This window comes from Oryctolagus cuniculus, chromosome 1 (assembly GCF_051225735.1).
Source record: "Oryctolagus cuniculus isolate XC-2025 breed Fujian yellow rabbit chromosome 1, ASM5122573v1, whole genome shotgun sequence".
In the NCBI taxonomy this organism is placed as follows: Eukaryota; Metazoa; Chordata; class Mammalia; order Lagomorpha; family Leporidae; genus Oryctolagus; species Oryctolagus cuniculus.
The window spans coordinates 31,382,243-31,402,252 of NC_142867.1; the positions used below are offsets into that span (position 1 = coordinate 31,382,243).

General features: G+C 48.2%; 1 protein-coding gene across 9 annotated transcripts in view; it reads right to left on the minus strand.

The window, feature by feature from the left end:
- EHF (ETS homologous factor) overlaps nt 1-19,801 on the minus strand; it is a 42,836-nt gene extending 23,035 nt beyond the window's left edge. The window contains exons 1-2 of one of the 9 annotated variants that reach the window (XM_051852261.3): nt 19,640-19,799; nt 11,197-11,331 (exon numbers count right to left, since the gene is read on the minus strand). The gene's annotated coding sequence lies outside the window, so the exon portion shown is untranslated. Of the gene's footprint in view, nt 1-11,196; nt 11,332-16,936; nt 17,072-19,432; nt 19,573-19,639 lie in introns of those variants that run through there. The other 8 variants (XM_089309776.1, XM_017345915.4, XM_008269643.5 and 5 more) reach the window with 8 other exon arrangements.
- Nucleotides 19,802-20,010: the final 209 nt, after the last annotated feature.

Consider the following 20,010-nt stretch of genomic DNA (forward strand, 5'->3'; position numbering starts at 1 on the left):
TCTGGTTCTGCCTAGGGCCTGAGGTTGGAGAACAGGGGTGTGGGAAAGGTGTAAAAATGTATATATGTGTTCATTTATTCAACCATATTTATTGGTCCACTCATGGGCTGGGTGCTGTGCTAGGTACCAGGGCTAGAGCAGTGATTAAGAATTAAACGAGGCTGGACTTGAACATTTGTGATGACTGTGAGCACTGTAACATTGCTGCCTTGTAAACAATCAGTTCTGAATGCGGCCTAAGTAGCAGGTGGAGAAGGAAAGAGAAGGTAGGAATGGTGGCCATCATAACCGTACAGGAGCCCTGGTGGGGAGATCGGGAAGCTGGGCTATGTGTCCTGGCTCCCCAGGTAAGAACTCTGAAGCCAGAAGAGCTGGAGTGGATTCCTACCTAACGTGCTAAGATCAGTCCTCACTCAACAAGTTCCTTCCCCTCTTTGAACCCTGGTTGACTCTTGTGCAGAATCCAGATCATCATACCGAGGCTGGACATTGGTTGGAGATTAAATGAGTTTCTATAGGTCCAGAGCGTGCAGCACAATTAAACAGGGCAGGCATTAGGAGGAGGAGAGCCATTTCCTGTCTGGATAAGCAGAATCAGAAACACCACTGGGCCTCAATTCCCCCATCAGGTAACCTGAAGAAGGTGACACCACTGATTTCCAAGTTCATGTTCAGATCATGACCCTCACCCTTGGAGAAGGAAAGCCGACTCAAGACAAGCATCTCTCTCTCTCTCTCTCACACACACACACACACACACACACACACTTTTTCTCTCAAGAATAACCCAATATTTTCCTACCCAGCTTTCTAGAGCATTTGCCCTAAAGCTAAGAAATCAGTTTGGGGACTTCAAGGCAAAAGACAATGTCCAGGTCTGCAAGGAAGGTAGCTGGGGGAGGGGTGGACATGGCCCAGTCTCTTGTTTGCTCAAGGCTGGGCTTATTCCTTGCCAGCATTTGCTCAACCACAAGCAGTGGAAAGGTTACTGTTTAACCCTGAATGTACTGAAGCTCTGAGCCCAGCCCATTTGCACCAAGGGGTTGGCCGTCCAGGCTTGGAGCAGCCAGGCTGGGAAAGATTTCCCTGAAATTCTTACACCAACATGTGCTTTCAGAGCTGTTTCAAAGTGGCCATGCCAGTGGGAACAAGACCTACTGGGTCAACTCAGAGTTACCACCCCAGGGTTTGCATCCACTGCTTCCCAGTCAACAGAAAGCAGGGTGATGGGACAGAGTGCCCAGTCGTTGCGGCTGGGGAGATGAGAACTCAGATTTTTCTTCTGCTTGACTCTGGATAACCTTGAGAAAGTTCCAAATCAGGCTAGCCCAAGACTTTATGACCCTCCCTTTCCCCACCTGTAAAATGGGAACAACGCCAAACTCAAGGAGTTCGCAGAGTGAGAACCAACGAAGCCATTGTACATAGAGAGTTTAGCAGGTAATAAAAAGTGAGCTCAATGAATGTCTCAGGGCCAGTTCTCTACTTGTGGCCAAATGCTCAGAAGCCCTTTTCCTGAAGGCAGGCATCATTTCTCCATGACCTTCCGGAAGCTTCCAGAACTGCCCTTCACCCAGAAAAGCCTCGAGGAATACAGGACCACCGCTGCCCCACCCACCCAGCCACCCCCTCCAGAGGTGGGCCTGTGTGCCAGCATTGATCCCGGCTGGTACCCCTTTTCCAAGGGAAAGGAGCCAGCGTGGTGAGGGGCCCTTTTTACAGGGTGCACTAAATGGTTACCACTCATAAAAGATTTTATGTGGCTTAACCCTTAGTGAGTCACAGTTCACTTGAGCTCACCCAGGCTTGTGAGCAAAGAAGGTCAGGGTCCCCAGCCCAGCAGGGAACAGCAGAGACAGTGCCCCCAGGGTGGGCCCACGAGGCTGAGGCTGGTTTGGCTGAAGGTCTCGGGCCAAGTCCTAGCCCTCTGAGGCCCAGTTTTTCAGTTGTAAACGAGGATGTTTGCCCCTAACAGCCTGGCAGGACTGTTGAGAAGATCAAATGAGATCATGGATAATAAATGTGCCTTGAGAACTGTAAAAAAGCTTTATTATAACCAACCCACCCACAGTCCCACGTAGACCTTCTATGGTGCACAGGGACGACTTTATGGGGTATAAAAAGTGGTCCCTTTAATTTAAAAGGAGGGGATTGTTAATGCTCTTTTTTCAGCTCCCTACTTTACCTTCTGCATAGATTTCATTATTTCTATTTTTTTAAAAAAGTGCCAAGTATGTGAAGGAGAGACTTTGGAATCAAAGAAGCCTGGATTCGAATCCCGGCTCTGCCTCTCACTCATGTGACCTTGATACGTTAATCTTTCCAAGTCTCCATTTCTTCACTGCTTTAAAAAGGAGGGGGGTCGGGGGTGGGGAGCAATACTGATTTTTCTTTAAGCCTAAGGGCTGTTTTGAAGGATAAATAATAAAATGGATTTAAAGGTGTCTCAGCCAGTGCCTGGCACTCATGCCCCCAATAAAATCCATTTCCTTTCTTTAAACATTAATTCTCAAGGAGTTCCTCTAAGACCTTGCTTCTTCCATTCACAGCCTAGAGATTCTACCCTGTGACTCAAAGACGAGCTGGCACAAGGACCTGAGCTATAGAGGGAAATGGAGGTGGGGTGATGGGGGAAGGGGACTGGGGGGCTCCTCAGCCCATCTAAGCTTCTCAGTGCATGGCTGAAATTCGGGGTGGGCTAATTCATTGTGGGAATATCCTGTGCACTGTAGCATGCTGAGCTGCATCCCTGGTTTCTGCCCACTCGATGCCAGGCCCCTGGCCCTAAAGTCCCCCAGAGCACAATCTGATCAGCCCAGTTGTGAACCATGGTTAAAAGCAAAGCCCATGAAGGCAGAGAACACCCACTTCACTCCTACTGGTGGGGCGACCTTGGCCTTCCGTAGACGTTCCAAGCTTTCTCCTGTCCTGGGAAACATACACCTTAGTCCCCACCTCAGGGGCTAGAGGACTAAAAGTGCTAAGGGACGGTGCACCTACAGCACAGTGCCTGCCACACGGGAAGTAGTGACCTAATCAGAGCAGGCTTCGGAAGATAGATGGGGCAGGGGATCCCCTCTTTGTCCCTTCCCAGGTGGTATGTATTCAGGGAACATAAGCTAAATCATTATGTGGACTATCAAAAACTACACACGTGGGGCCAGCATTGCAGCACAGCAGCCTAAACCTCTGCCTGGAACATTGACATCCCATGTGAGCTCAGTATTTGAGTCCTGGCTGCTCTGCTTCCAATCCAGCTCCCTGTTAATGCACCTGGGAAAGCAGCGGAAGATGGTCCAAGTGCTTGGGCCCCTGCACCTACAGGAGACCTGGATGGAGTTCCAGGCTCCCGGCCTCAGCCTGGCCCAGCCCTGGCCATTGCAGCTATTTGGAGAGTGAACCAGCACTTGGAAGATCCCTATCTATCTATCTCTTTCTAATTCTCCCTTTGTCTCTGTAACTCTTTCAAATAAATATGTTTTAAAAAACTACACACACACACACACACACTCACAAAGAGTAGGTTTTATTTTAAACCCAAAGAAAGACACTGACTGTGGCTTATCCTTCCTGGGCAGAGCAGTGTATGACACTGTGCTTCACTGATTGCCCAGGCTAACACACGGGCCAGAACTTCAGCTGCTGGTGCAGGAGCTGATAAGACTGACAGTGTGGGAGACGGCACTTTATTCGAGGAGAAGGAGCAGGCAAAGCACAGACAAGCACCTTCTGCCAGGCATGCAGCCAGCACCTATTGGGCTATAGGAAGCAACTCCCCTCTGAATGATAAGCCAGAGGCTTAGCTGGGCTGCTAGGACATGGCCTATTCAAAGCTGGTTTTGCAGCGAGACTGTGCTATGCTGCTGCGCCCAGCAGCCACACCTGAGCAGCAGTGGGAGACACAAGCTTCATTCTGTGCCTCACTTGTTCAATGGAAAGTTTTACATAAGCATCCATTCCTGTGGTGCCCCAAGTTGCTGCTGTGCCGCCCCACAGAGAGACAGCCATGGCCCTCTGCACCCACCTTTCCTCCAGGTGTTCATCAAAGGTTGGCTTCTCTCCCGAGAGGACTCCCTGGCCACCACCACCACCACCACCACCACACACACACATACCAGGCTGCACCACTGCAGGAAGAAAATGGAGGGAAACCCGAGCAGCTGGCCTGACCCTACGGCTTATGTGACTCTCACATGTTGGCTGTTGGTGAGTGGCAAATTGTGCACAGGAGAGGGTCAGGCCTAGCCACAGAGATGGAATCCAACCAAATCTGAGCTGGGAAGATACATTCAAGCGTGCAAGCAGCTTCAAACTCAGGCTTGCCTCACCGCGTGCCTGGAGGGCACCTCTTGGGTATAAGAGCTCAGATGGCAAAGGTTGAAATTATGGTGCCACCTCTTGGCTGGTGGCATTGACCTTGGCGAATTTCTATAGTCCCCCTACAGCCTCAGTTTCCCCTATGAGAAAACGTAGAAAAAATGGAGTTGGAATGAGGATTAAAGGACAACATGTGTGAAGTCTTCAGCACGTTAGCTCACATGTGGAAAGTGTCAAGGTCACTTCTTATCATAGGATCTGTGCATGAATCTGTCTTTAAGCTGGATGGGTTCACTTTGAGGATGTGCTTGGGGTAGGAGAAAACTCCTCAGAAGCAGGAGGGCCTGATGGGTGGGAGTCTTGGGCTCTGGAGTAAGATGGCCATGATTTAAATCTTGACATTGCTGGCCAGCGCTGCAGCTCAATAGGCTAATCCTCCACCTTGCGGCGCCGGCACACTGGGTTCTAGTCCCGGTTGGGGCGCCGGATTCTGTCCCGGTTGCCCCTCTTTCTGCTATGGCCCGGGAGTGCAGTGGAAGATGGCCCAAGTGCTTGGGCCCTGCACCCCATGGGAGACCAGGAGAAGCACCTGGCTCCTGGCTTCGGGTCAGTGCGATGCGCCGGCCGCAGTGCGCCAGCCGCAGCGGCCATTGGAGGGTGAACCAACGGCAAAGGAAGACCTTTCTCTCTGTCTCTCTCTCTCACTGTCCACTCTGCCTGTCAAAAATAAAAAAAAAAATCTTGACATTGCTAACTCACTAAACGGGGCAAGCTTAGACAAGATAGACAACTACCCTGGGCCTCAGTTTCCTCATTCAGAAAATGGGGATGCTAGAAGGGTTGTTGAGAGACTAAATGAAATGATATCTGCAAAATGCTTGAGAAACTGTGACATAGGAAGTATTTGATAAATATTAGCTTGTCTTTATAATAGTAGTCATTGTTATTGTTTGAGTGAACTTCCAAGAAGGAACTTGAGGCCCAAGTCTATTTCAAGCAAAGCCTCAGACCTCTATCACCTGCACAGTATTCTCCAAGTCCACCTGCCTGGCACAGGCAAGGCCACGCCTGGCTCCCCCACTGCCCCAGGCACCATTCTGGGGGCTGCGGTGGGATGCACCATTACTGCTGAGTGATGAGCGGTGAGGCTCAACCCCTGCTCACAGAGGCCATGTGGTTTTTTTCCTTGAGGGCACAGTTCTTGCCCAAGGGACTGAAAAGCACCCTCCTGCTCCCCTTCCTCTCCCCAGACTCACTGTGCCTGCAGCTGCCAGGTGCAGTGGGAGAGCACGCAGCCCCAAGCTCCGGGTGACCACGGGCACAGCATGCCCACACACCACAGCTGGTGAGCAGGTGCGAAACAAAGACCAGGGACAGTCGCGGGTCTGAAATGCAAGCTCCTAGCACAATGTGGCTGAAGGGCTCCACCATCCTACAAGGTCCCTGAGCACAGGGGAGACTCAGAGATTGCAAAGAATAGAGTGTGGGATGTGGGAAAACAGGGCCAGAAAAGCAAGAAGCAGAAGCTGTGAGACTTTGGCAGGGAGCTGAAGGCAGGCATCTCAAAACCCAAGAGGCTTGGCCCGGTCTCAGGACTCCACACGGGCCAACTGCTCCCCTGGCCTCTTTTCTTGAGTATGCAAGGGAACCTCCTGAGAGAGAACAGCACAGCCCCGCATGGGCCCTTTCAGCTGGAGAGAGGTCTACTGTAAAAACAATAACGATGGGACTATAGGAACTGGGACATATTGAGCACTTAAAATGTGCCAGCTCTGTGCTAATAGTGTCTCATGCTTCATCTCACCCAAGGCTGACAACCCTGCAAGCATTATGTCATTCAGTGGGTGGCCCGTCTGAGGCTGAGTGGTCACGTGACTGGTTCAAGCTCACAGAACTTAGTAAGAAGCAGAGCTAGAAGAGAATTGAAACTTGGACTGTCTAGAAATAAACCCTGGGGATGCAGCTGCTGGGAAGGGGGGTGCATGGCCAGAGAAGCAATGCCCTTGATTCATCCATCCTCACTCCCACTCCTGCACCAGACCTGGCCACAGCATTTGTTTTCCCTGTGCTGTCTCCTGCCTCAACCCTTTTCTCAAGCCTATATACAAAGACACAGACAGGTACACGTCTACCTACACAGGTACACACTCTTGTCTATACGCATACATACAAACAGACTGAATGTAAACAAACACTCCCCCTAGGACTCAATAAAGTTATTTTCAAATTTTATATTTGGGAAATAAATTGGCCCATGATTATTTATGCTTTACCTGAATTAGACCTCAGGCCAGAAAGCAGGGTTTGTTGCCCCTGCAGAAGGGAAGGTACACTGGGAACCAGCAGGCCACAGCACAGATCTTCTGCTGGGCTTGTGCCTACATTCCCAGCCCCAGGGGATGGAGAAGCAAGACCACGGACAACCTTCCTCCCAGTTCCCTTCTCCAGTCAACCACATCACCACCCGAGTGCCACGGAGCTGGCTGCCTTGTGGACATTGTTGCTCCTCAAGCCAGCAGAGCTCTCGGGCCTTTTAAAGCATTACTTTTATGGTGACAGCGATATCCAGACCATTCCCAGCCCTTCATCAAAGTTACCATTGGGTGCGCTCACAGCATTTGCCCTAAGGATGTTGCAACAGCATACTGACTTCCTGTTTCAATATGACTGGTGTGTCCAAGGACTGCTCCCAAGTAGGAGAAAAGAAAATTCATGTACATGTGAAATGTAACTGAACAGAACCCTACAGACAATATTTCACATCTTTACAAATGAATCAAGATGTGAGTCAAGCTTGGGGAATGTACTGATGCCCTTACATCACAGGGAATTTCATACCTTCATAGTGTATCTGGAAACAGACACTTCACATTCCCAGAGCAACATCAGATGTATTATTCCTGGGATTTCAAGCATTTTCGTCACCAACCACACATTATTGGGAGGACAAACCTGGGTCCCTTACAAGTGCACCTTATCAACTGCAAGCCATTTGGAAATACACATATTAAGCCGATCTTAATCAGCCTCGGCTCCAGACCCAAACAGGACGGCACCTACCAACAGCAGCGGGCACCAAAGTTGATCAAATGACAAGATTGCTTGAAATAACTCCTGGTGCCTTTATCAATGTCGCTCAGATATGACAGACTAAGAGCAGGGCAAGCTTTGCCTTTTCAAAGGTCACTGAGCCTTTTGAGACCTCAGTAGAAGCTAAGGCTCTCTTTCAAAACTGCACATCTATTTTCATTTGCACAAGTGTTCTGTGGGCCCCAGTGCCTATGAAGACTGTCCATCGACCCCCACAGCTCTGTGAATAGAAATCTCTTCAGAAAGTCTCTCTTGCATTCACACGGGATTGAAACTTAAAGAAAAGTTTGTAAGAGAGTCAGGGTTGAGAGACATAAATTTACTCTGACCTATGAGAGAAGGCCTGAAAGGTTCCAGTGCTGATGTCTTACCTGGCTTGAGTGTGGTCTCATTCTCCCATGGTTCCATTCCATTGGCAGCTGGCATAGCAACCATGCTGTTTCCTGGCAAGGCTACTCTGGGCCCAAAAATTCACCACCACCCTTGAACTTCAAAGTCTGTCTCCCCAACTCGGCTCCTTTCTCTAGTCTTAAACCAAGTGACTATGAAGTAGAGGGAAGAAAATATAGCAGAAACACAGACCCCACTTTGTGTGACAACCACAAGTCTTTCCAGGTCTTTGTAAAGGCCTGGAAGCCCTCAGGGTTACTCCTATGATGCTAATTTTCCCACTTGGCTGAAGAAGCCACGCAGGTTTCTCTCAAAGTGTGCCCTATAAACCACCTGTATCATCATCTAAAGAGACATTGAACTTGAAGTTTCGAGGGTCCTACCCCAGACCTCCGGATCAGAATCTGCATTTCTGAGAATCTCCTTGCGCACTGTCCCCACTAAGAATTTCTGGTCTAGAGACTCTCCTTGATTTCCTACTGTAGGATAAGTACCTCCAGGAGCTCTCCATCCATAAACACAAGAAAACCCCTGTGAAGTCAAAGACACAAGATGCAGGCAGGAGAATTCAAGCTCCAATCCATCTGTGTTCAGAACCCCTGAACTGCTAAAGTCCACGATGGATGGTGCTTCTAAGTGTGTATCTCTGCAGGCTGGACAAACAAGTCTGGCCTCAGAGTATGGCATCTGCCGAGGATCTCTCTGATGGTGACTGCCACCAAGAAATTCTCGCACCTGAGTCCTTCAAAAGACTACATCACCACCCTGGATTTGAGCCTCATGTTTCCCAAGAATGTTGGTGTCTCAGCCTTCGGCAGAGAGAAACTATCACTGAGAAACTGCTCCTAGCTGCTGAAAGTATTTATTTATATAAATTCAATTAATATATATTTATCAAATGTCTACCAAAGGCTCACCCCTGAGCTAGGTGCCAAGGCCATAATAGTGAACAAAACAAGGACACCGCCCTGCCCTGATGGACTATTAGCAAGGACACCACTTCCAAAACAATAGTAGCTCTTTCCAAAGTGGCCTGAGTGCATTCCCCACCTCCCATGGGGAATGGAATGGAGCAGGAGCCCAGAGAGCCAGGAACCGATCCTCCTTCCTCCAACAACACCAGGTCGGTGCCTTCACAGAAAACCCTCAGGAAGACATGCAGTTGGCAGACAGGATAATGTTTCTGAGTTTCACAGAGCAGCCTCAGCCAAAACCAATCTCCACTCAGGGCAGAATAAAGCAGTGGGTTGTCTGGATGGCCGAATGTCTCTCCCCAAGACAATGGTGTGTTTATGCAGCAGAGGGTTAGGAGCAGGTTGTTAACATAAAACCCACCATAAACAGAGTTGATAATTCGGTCCCCTGGCAGGGGCTTCTGTTATCTTCTCAATGCCTCCCAGAGGGTATAAGCCCTACCTTTTCATTTGAGTTGGCAGCAGAGTTATTTTTTTGCACCTGTTGCTCTGCTCCGATAACAACGCAGTTAAGCATTGATTTGTTGGAAAATAAACAGAAAAAAGCAAAGAAAGGCATCTGCCCAAACAGCCTGAGCTGGTTCGACCGAGCATTCATGCCAATTTGTTTTTCCTATAAAACCAAAGAAAAACCTGTGCTTTCAGTCTGGATGCTACCCTCCCACTCCCTCAGAACAGAAGGAGGTATCAAACAGGCCCGCGGGAGCTGGCAGGCCAGAGAAGCCAGAAGACACTGTACTTTTCCATTGGCTGCTCCGGTGAGGGCACTGAGGGGTAGCCAAGGCCTGCAGAGAGATATGGCCAGCTTCCAGCCAGCCAGGTTCCCGATCATGAATTAGATTAACAAGGGCAGAGAAGGGGCTGCTGGGATACCATCGAAACCCAAACCACACTCTTCCAAATGATTGACTTCTGAAAGTCAACATGGTCTAGAGAATAGGTGTGGTCTGTGGGTTGCCTCCTGAAGCGGAGACTCAGCAGAGCTGAACCTTAAACCAGCCTCTCCCACGGACATCCTACAGCGGGCTCTGGGCCAAGAGCACAATTGGAATCCCCCCAGGCCCTAGACCACAGCTGTCCCGGCGCAGAAATGAGGCTAGCATACCTACCTCAAAGGGGGGCTGCACAGATTCACTGGTGCTTGGCCAAGGCGGGTGAGGTCCCAGGTCCCGGGTGGAAAGAGCCTGAGACGTTTGAGGTGTCATTCCTGCTTAATCCAAGCATCACTGCACTCTCATCTCTCATGAGTTTGTCAATAGCACATGATGAGCCAAAAAAAGGGCCACCAAGAACTAAGCAAATCACTCAAATGGAGATCACGGACAACACCAATTAAGTGATGGCATCATCACCCAGCCCTCAACATACACAGCAAGCCTCTTAACGCCTCTGTTTAAGCTTTGGAGAAGAAGGCACAGACCTGGGCGATATGGAAGGTCCCCCTCCCCCAGACACAAAGCTCCCCCAGGCATTGTCTCAGTCCCAGGGCCTTGGTTGCCACCAGACCACTGGCTTAATGGGGGAGTCATAGCAGTGGGGAAAGGCCGCAGAAATGTCACTCCGCCAGGAGCACTGAGAACAGGGTGTTCCGACAGGGGAGGGATATGGCTGGCTGAGCACTCCCAAGCATTCTTGTCATGAGCAGGGCAGGGAGTGGAGTGCCTCCAAACCAAATCAGGCAGCAGAAAAATAAAAGATTTAACAACACCCTCAGTTGACTGAAAAATAAATAAGACCAACTGTGCAGGAATGTGGGAAGGGTGGAGGGAGGTGAGGGGTGGGGATGGGAGCCAGGGAGGGGTCAAGATGGATGAGGACAATGGAGTTGACCATTTTGGGAGTCAGGTTTCTTCCCAGGAAAAGACCAAGATGCTCAAGCCAAGGAAAGATGGACAGCCACCAGTTCAGAATGTCACAGGCTGTATAATTACAAAACAACAACAAAACTATGACAGTGATGATAGTTCATGTTCACTGAGCGTTGATGACATGCTAAGGAGTCTAGCTAGGCTTTACATAAATTATCTTATTTAATCCTCACAACAACCCCAAACATGGGTACTAATATTATCCCCATTTTACAGGTGAGGAGGTACAGAGAGGTTAAGCAATTTGCCCAAAGACACAGGTCTAGTAAATGGACTGGCCAGACTGTAAGTGCATTCGGGAAGGGCTGAGAAGAGCAACGTGACTCTTGGCAGCTTTGGAAATGGAACCTTGTGTTCCTAAAGAGGAGGAGGATGCTTGTTAGGACCTTGGACTTCTCCCTTGAAAGTCGAGATTCTTTGAATACAGCTGCCCTCACTTTTCACCTAAATATGAGAAGGAGGCATATTGACCATCCTTGAACCCTAATATGAAAATTCTCCTTCAGTGCACATCATTCCAGATTCCTACAGAAAGATCAGTTCACGGCCACTCAGACCTGTCTGCCAGAACTTCTGTCTGGGGGGCAGGCATTGTGCTGCAGCAGGTTAAGCCGCCGTTTGAGTCTCCAGCATCCTATATCCAGTTCTAGTCCCGGCTGCTCGACTTCCCATCCAGCTCCCTGTTGATGCACCTGGGAAGACAGAAGATGGCCCAAGTGCTTGGGTCCCTGCCACACCTGTAGGAGATCTGGATGGAGTTCTGGGCTCCTGGTTTCAACCCAGCCCAGCCCCAGCTGTTGTGGCCATTTGGGGAGTGAATCAACAAATGGAATATATCTCTCTCTCTTTCTCTCTCTCTCTCTTCCTCTCTCTCCGTCACTCTGCCTTTTAGATCAATAAGTAAATCTAAAAAACAAGACCAAACAAAACAAACTTCAGTCTGGCTTCCTCTTTAATGCCCCATCTTGACTCAGGGGTTGGGCTTGTCTGCCTGAAGCCACCTCAGACTTATTAATAAGCATGATAAAAGAGCAGTAATCACCACGAGAGAAAAACTGCTGGAAAACACGGGGAAATTATAGCTTCTTAAAAGAGCACCTGATGTCTGAACCATCACACACCCGTCCCGATGACAGACCTGTATGTGTCATGAACATCACACCGATGAGAGCAAGGCTGTGTGTGCTCATTGCCGGGAAGCCCAGGACCGTCACTCAGAGAAACCTAGGGGAGCTTTCTGCCTCTCCTACCATCGCTGTGTCTATGACCATGTTGTAAACCTTGGAAACAGTTCATTGCAAGCTAGCTGTAAAAGACAGACAGGGCCTCCCAAGGCAGACCTTGTAAGCTGGGAGCCATTATCACCCTTGCAGCTTACGAAGCAAACAACATTTGAGCTTGTGCGTAAATCAGAGACCCTCAGTTTTTAGAAGTGGAGTTTTCCTTTTATACAGGTTATCATTAAATGACAGTAGGCAGGACAGCCGAGTTCCTTTCAGTGTCTTCCTAGGAGAACAACAGGCTCTCAGCACCCCAGATCTCAGTTTCCCTCCAGAACAAACTGCGCTCTGTCTCCCCCAGCTCACTGGTTTATGCAGCGAGCCCTCTGGAAAACAACAAGAAAACAAAAAATCCAAACAGCTCCCTACCAGAAAGACTTTCTGAGAAAAGGAATCCCCTCCTGCCAATTAGTCAGCCATTCCACCAGTCATTTTGGAAAAAACCTTTGCAGCACAAATAAAACTGTAAAACTCACTAACTCAAAAACTCTACTGCCCCTCCTCAACAGCCTCAGCTTTCCGCCAGAGAGCCGCTAGATGAGCAAGGTAACAGCATGCAGGATGCTCTCTACGGCAGCCTCCCAGACTCCCAGCTTGGGAAGTCACCAGATAGCCAAATAACCTTACCACATCCAGAGGCAGGACCAGAGATGTAATCTGAAGGGCTTAGTGCACAAGGAAAATGCAGAACCTTTGTTCAAAATGTAAGAATTTCAAGACAGCAACAGTAGAGCACTAAACCAAACACGGAGTCTTTCTAAGAAAGGGGCCCTGTGTAACTGCACAAGTCACACGCTCATGACCTTGACCCTCCCCCCCCCCCCGCCCTGGGAGCCAGTCCCAATGTATGTCTTCACCTGCACCAATGTTCCATCACCATGGAAGGTAATGTCTTTCTGTCTTTGTCCCGGGAACTACCTCCTTAGGTTGTAGAAAGATTAGACGAAGTATGACATGGAACCTTGCTGACAGCAGGTACAGACCAAAAGGTGGCTCTTACTGCCATCGCCATTATTACTAGTGCAATCATCTTCATTATACCAAGGTCCCACCACAATTCCCAGGCTACCTGAAGACAGGCAAGACCATCACTCTTGTCTGTTCAGAAGTCATTTCACTAGCCCTGCATGAGAGGACGCTATAAATTATGGGCTTTCACCTTTTATTCATACCATGGACCAATTCTGCATTCTGGTAAGGCCTACAGACCCCTCCTGAATTGTCCTAGTTATCAATATATTTTAAAATAAATGTATAGCATCATAATAATATGTGTGTGTTTTTTTTAATCAACACACCAAACAGGAACCATTACTACAGGTCAAATAAGTTCTGAAATGACAAATACTGATATTTTTAAATATCTGCAACAAGTGTAATTAATATGTCATGAAATGCACTCGTTTGATGACAGTCACAGCTGCAGCTGATACTAATATGGAGTTTTGTTTGCATTCACAGTGAAAGAAAATGTTTAACTTTACTTAAAGGTATTTGAAAATATTGTGATTTTTTTTTTGACACTCAAATTCATAGACCCCTTGAATTCTCTCTGTGGACACCAAGTGATCTTTGGGCCCCAGTTTTACTAACAGCAAAGACTGCTTGTTCCACCCAGCCTCTGAACACCACTTCTACACAGGACATTTGAACAATTCAACAAGAGGCAGACCCTTCAGTGTCCGAGCAAATTAAGCCGGTAGGAATTTTTCCTCCCAAAGCCTCTAGAATGTCCAAGATGAAGGCAATGGTCGGTCAACATCTGGAGGTACTCAAGAATGTTTGGGATGGGCCATGGTATATAAAGTTGCAGTTAGTCATGTGAACTTCCTGGAGGGAGATCATGTCTGGCCCCTGCACACCAGGCATCAAGACACCGGGGTGTTTCCATGCCTGTGTGCCCGCCCCAGGTCTTCCCCAGGACACCCCCCTCCCCCAGATTGTGGTTTGCAGCCTGCTCAAAATAAGGCTCAATTTGGAGGTCCCCAATTAACATGGTTTATCCCATCTCCCGGCTGTCTATCTTCCCTGGTAAAAACCCTACAGCATTATTCCCCCAAAAAATTACAGAACGGAAGCCACGTTGATCATTACAGGGAAAGATATTCCACAGTCTCATCCTCATCCACTCCAATCCAACAGAGACTCACTGAAAAACACCCAAATTGAATATTTATTCTTGACTTCCGTTCCTCAGATTGCTGAGCATCTCCTCACAAACACTTGTTCTGTTCCAGTGCTTTCACATTCTTTATTTAATTTAATCCTCACAACAGCCCTATACAGAAGATGTTATTAACCCCATTTTCCAGAGGAAGAAACTCAGGTGCTACAGCTTATTATATAGTGCGACCAAAGTCACTTACCTATCCAGTAGCAGCATCAAACTTGAACCCAGGATTCTAACTCTAAATCCAATGCCTATCCCAGCTGCTTCCAGGCCACAAAAACTCAAAGTCTCTGCCCCATCAGACAACAAGCAGTCACACTTTATTCTTCATCAGCGTCCCTTGAACACAGCCTCTGGCCAGCTGAGCGGTGAGCTGGGTGCTCTGGTTTTTCAAGTGGACATAGCTGAGGCAGAGACTGAGTATAGGGCCCATCTAAGGCCTACTGCAAAAGCAAAACAAGTCTTGTTGGCAATCACTATGACTACTCCAGGAGACAGGCATATTTTCCAAGCTCCATTGTCACATACAAAAAGTAGAAGACCCTCTTTCTGTTCCAAGAAAGGCTCAAAACACTTGGAGGAATTTTGCAGAGTGACTGCAAATTCTCAGATCTATAACTGGGCCAGCAAGGGTCCAGGTCCCAAGATTATCTGTTGTGTGTCTATGACATAGAGTGACGGGGAAGTGGCACATATAAATTTTTAATTTCACCACAGTTATGACATCGAAGAAAAGTAGACATCCAGACATACAAAAGTGAAAATAAGCTGTTGTGTTAAAATGATGGGGTTAAGGAAGCAGTTTGTTGGTCTAATAACCCAACTATTATAACAGGCATTTGGGCTATTTCTTCCTTTCTTTCTTTGCTTTATCGGAAAGTACGTTTTGGGTCTGGCATTTGGCCTAATGGTTAAGATACTGGTTCAGACATCCATGTTCCTGGTAAGAGTCCCTGGGTTCAATATATGGCTCTGGCTCCTGACTCCAGATTCCTGCTAAAGAGACCCTGGGAGGCAGCAGGTGATAGATTCTTGCCACCCACATGGGAGACCTGGATAGGATTCTTAGTTACTGGCTTTGGTCTGGCCCAGGCCTAGCTATTACAGGCATCTGGGGAGTAAATCAGTGGATTCTCTCTCTCTCTCCCTCTCTCTCTCTCTCTCTCTCTCTCTCTCTCTCTCTCTCCTCTTTCCCTCTTTCCCTCTTTCTCTCTGCTTCTCTCTCTCAAATAAATGAGTAATTTATAAAAACTTTCATTAAAGCATGTCTCTAATGTACCTATCCTGGTCATATTTTACATAATTTGGCCAGTACTCTTTATTAAGAGGCTACTAAGAAAAGAAGTGAGGGGGCTTGGAGGGCCAGGATGTGAGGACGGATAGAAAGAGGAACGAGAATGTGACTCCAGTGAGCCAGAACAAGGGGCCCAGCCCAGTAAAACAAACCAAAGTTAGAATATGATTAGGTGCCAGTGAAATCGGTTTTCAAAGGAGTATTTTACAGGGTGTCTCTTTTAAAACAAGGTCAATTAATACCCTAGGAGCCTTGGTAAATAGGACAACCTGCTTGACCCTCTTGCAAGTTGGAGTTGCTCCAGATAGTCAACTCAGGCCCTCTGGGGACACGGGGGCTCCAGATGGAGCTGCCCGGAGGCTGGGCCAAACATATTCCCCTTATGACTGTCCACAGGGTCTTCCTCTAGGAGAAGGGAATCCATGTCCCCCAGTCTACCCTCTACTTCCTGGACAGTAAGTCAGGCAAGCTCACCAATGCCAACTCCGCAGAGGCCCCAGCTGCCTGAATGTTGACTTTGCAGCAGGCTGCCTCCGTGTTTTATAGAAGACGCCAGGACAATGCCTGCTCTCACACACTGACTGCTCGCTGTGGTCCCAAAGCAGTCCGCTTCGATCCCTGCACGCTCAAGCCAGCGGTGGACACATGAGACCAACTGACACAGGTGGTTTGTCATCATAGAGTAAACCAACACCCCTCCTACAGGCTCCAGGGGCCCGCTCTCTGCTCCTCCATTAACTATATCCCTTGAGCAAAATTCTGAAGACCCTAGGAAATCCATCTGAGGGTCTTGCTGCGTTTCTTTTCTGTCTCATCCTTGTGGGACACTCCTCACCGGGGCTCGCTCTCGGCTTCCACAGACTTGTCCTAATCCTGCTGACTTCCAGGCATAGCACCCCAACCCCAGCTCTCTTGGTCATTCGAGCTGTTCAATTGAAGTGTCCACCTGGATCTCACGGGTGATTGGATTCCAACTTCTTTGTCCAGAGGAGAAAAGCCAAACCCAGAAAGTGGAGTGTGCTGCTCTGGGGTACACAGCTTTGGGAGCACTAGAAAGCCAGCTCTCCTGACTGCCTACCCTGAGCGCGTCCCACCGACTGCCTCTCCTACCCGGCACCCTCAGCACTCCAGTGTGGGAGTCTGACAGGCTCCAGGAAAGACTCTTCAAGAAATACACTTTTTTCCCTCTCTGAAGGCCAATGACTTTTTTTTTAATCAAATAACGCTGTAGGATCCATGGAAATTTCTACTCCAGCACCTTCTGGCTTTCTGATTTCATAGTCATTTGGTTTGAAAATGTGTCCCATCCTAAAGTGAGCTGCTGTGGGGAGCGCCTTCCTCCACAACACTGTTAGTTCCTGCCTGGCCAAATAGTCTGGCCCTTTAAGATCCTGTCTAATTTCAATAAACATACAACACTAATATATTTTTAATCAGCGCATAACCGCCTGCTCCTTAGAAGAAATTAAAGTATTTAAGATCTTATTGTTAAAAGCTGAGCATGGGAACATCAGATAAAGTTAATTATCCACCTCCCCCCATCAGTTCTTCACCTGGACAAGATGTGGGTGCCCACTCGTCTCTGTCTTCAGAGACCACCAGGAACCCGGCTCACCCAAGCAGAGGGTCCCGGCACTGCGTGTCAGTTACCCAGTAACGAAGGCAGGTTGAGAATGTGTGGTCTCTAAACAAGGAGCCAGCGCCTCCCAACCAGGGCCCCACCCACAACAGAAAAGATCACCACCTTGACTCCACCAGAGAGCGATCTTAAAACTAGTGAAAACTACTAAAACTACTGAAAACCAGGTTTAGAATTTCTGTTTAGGTCTTTAAAACTGTGCTGTGGTTTCTCAAAGGGTACTCTCAAGTTCTCTCTTGGTGTCCACCCCACCCCAGCTCTCAGGGGTCTTTGAAAACTGTATCTGTTTGCAAGGACATGCAGATGACTCCATTTGGAAGGAGGGGAAAACACTGAACAACTTTCTGCTGACTTACATTAGCCTCTATGTCTGTGCTTGCTGCTATCACAAGGCATGGGGTCCTTACACTGGGCTTTCAGAACACAAGTGCTCCAACTCCCCAGTGCAGGGAGACTGGGAAGGACGGGAGAGACAAGGAAGAAATAAAGCATTGCAAGAACCCAGAAAGCTCAATCCCACTGCCTTAGACGTGAACGAAGGTCAACAGGCACGCATGCTCTGACCTGAGACCTGACAGGAATTCCCTCCGGTCCCTGATTATCTAGTTGAGTGCAACTGTGTAAACATTTTGACCTCTCAGTTTCCCTTTTGTCTCAGATAGTCAGGAAGTCAAAAACATATTGAAAGAGGATCAGTGTAAAGTTGGGAGTTCATGGGAGCACTTTAAGATACCCATAAACACAGAACCGCGAGTGCAAATATCGGGCTCTTCTTGGGTCTAGAAAGGCCCAAGGGACTTCTACTGGGCGATCACGATATAATAATATAAGAAAAAATGGGAAAAAATGCCCCCCACATTTTATTTGAATTTAACAGATACTTTTTAATACAAAAGAATAAACAGAATCAAATGTGAGAGCTTTTTAGAAGTAGAGCCTAGATCAAACTCATCTCCCTCCCCACTACCACCTCCAAAAGGTCTGGGCTAAGGCTACCATCTGGAGTGGTAACCCCAAAGAACACACAGCAGAGCTGTTCACTCAAAGTCACTTTGTTTAAAATGTCTCTGTAACATATTTTGGAGAAGGATTTTCTCCATGATGTTTATGATTTTTTTTTCAAATATGATTACTGACTTCCAAGAAATTCTTCTCATGATTTTTCAACACTATTGGCCATTGGAGTGGAAGCTACATGGTCTTGCATGACTCCATACTACGAGATGGAATAGATGAGTTCATTTTCAGTCCCAGGATTTTAGGCCACAAAAAATAGGATACATGGAGCCTTCTGTAAACTGCGAACAGAGCTATTATACTCGTTCTTAAAATTTCTGTCAAACCTTTACTGATAGCCTTGCCCAACCAGCAAGTTCTCCTGAATACTACTTCTTCACCTCCAACTGGAAAATGACCCTCCCTTCACCTCAGTGGAGTTATCACACCCCTCTTCACACTACCCTCCTGCCCTTTGACACTCTGAAGAACCCTTTCTGAACACATCCTCACCTGCACGCACACAGAGCCAGTGCCTGGACTGGACTGTCTGTCTGTCTGTTAGGAAGTTCTCCATATTCAGCCACTCGCTCACTTTCTCCCTGTTCCCTAGAGCCAGTGCAGGTAGCCAACCGAGGTGCCAGTCCTGCCAGCCTCACACAGTCTCACACTTCCTCTTAAAAGCATATGCTCCCACAACAGGACTGGGAGAAGGCTCACTGAGTGAACCAGGTGGTGAAGACATGACATGACCCTCTCACTTCGGCATTATCGACCAGCAAGAAGAGTAAGCCCCTGCTGCTCCCATTCCATTCACCCGGGGGCCAACACTTCTCTGGGATGTCCAAACAAAATCAAAAGAGTCCCTGTTCCGAAGGCATTGGTTGCTGCTGAGTCACGCCCGCCTGTCTGGCTATGATATCCCATCAGGGAACAAAGGGTTACTGTGTCCGCTTGTGATATGGTAAGAACCCTTTGCTAAAATTGATTTTTTTTTCTTTTTCTAGACAGAGTCATTGTTAGGTGCTCAGCTCTCTCCAGCGCCCCTGCCTAGGAGGCAGGTGGCTGCCTGGTCACTTCTTCCAGTGTGGACATATATGCCCTTGCCTGTGGCCAGCCATGTCCCCACACTGGGACATACTAAAGATGAACTGGCCTTTCCCTACATGCAGCTCATGAGTCAGAAAAATTACCAGCAGAAGACATCTCTAGAAAGTGAGGCCGTGTGTTCTGAGCCCCACAGCGATTTAGCCAAGCAGCTCTTCCCTGAGCTACAGCAGAGTCACCTGTCTCTGCCTGCTTGTTTCAGAAGAATTCAACCCAGAGACATCACTTTGCCCCTACAAAGAGCGGGAAACTAGGGGGGCTTGGAAATTCACAGGGACTGGGGGTCCAGACAATACAGGCAACTCACAGAAAACAAGCAAAGTAGTCCAACTGCCCTCCGAAATGAGATTCGACTGAGAGCGAGTGAGGAAAGCCAGGTGAGACAAGCATTACTTCCTGCCAGCTGCCCTCCAAGAGCGTTTTATTTCCATCTGCCTGATTCCAGGCAGGCTTTTCTTTCCACTCAGGTGTTTAGATTCCAGAATTCAAAAGGTCTAAAAAAAGAAGGACTTACCTCATTTACCCCCAGATTCTGGATGGGAAATCCAATAGCTGTGGCTAATGGGGAGCAGGCAGCAGGCAGCAATCACGCCAGCTCCTACGGGGATGGGGAAGCACGGGTGTTATCACGTCTGAGCCCTCATCAGAGTGGAGATAAATGCAGATGACAATAATTTTAAATCATTTTGTAGGATGTTAAGCAATAAGCCACCAACCGGGAATTCCCTAAGTCACTTCCCCCTCTTCTCATTGGCTGCCCAGCCCTTTAAAAAAATAAAATAAAGGATTACAAACATTGGCTCATTTGCATTTGGCCAACTCACACGTTAGTGTTCAAACAAAACAGGTCTAACCAGGTTATGCCTGTCTCAAGACCAGAGAGAC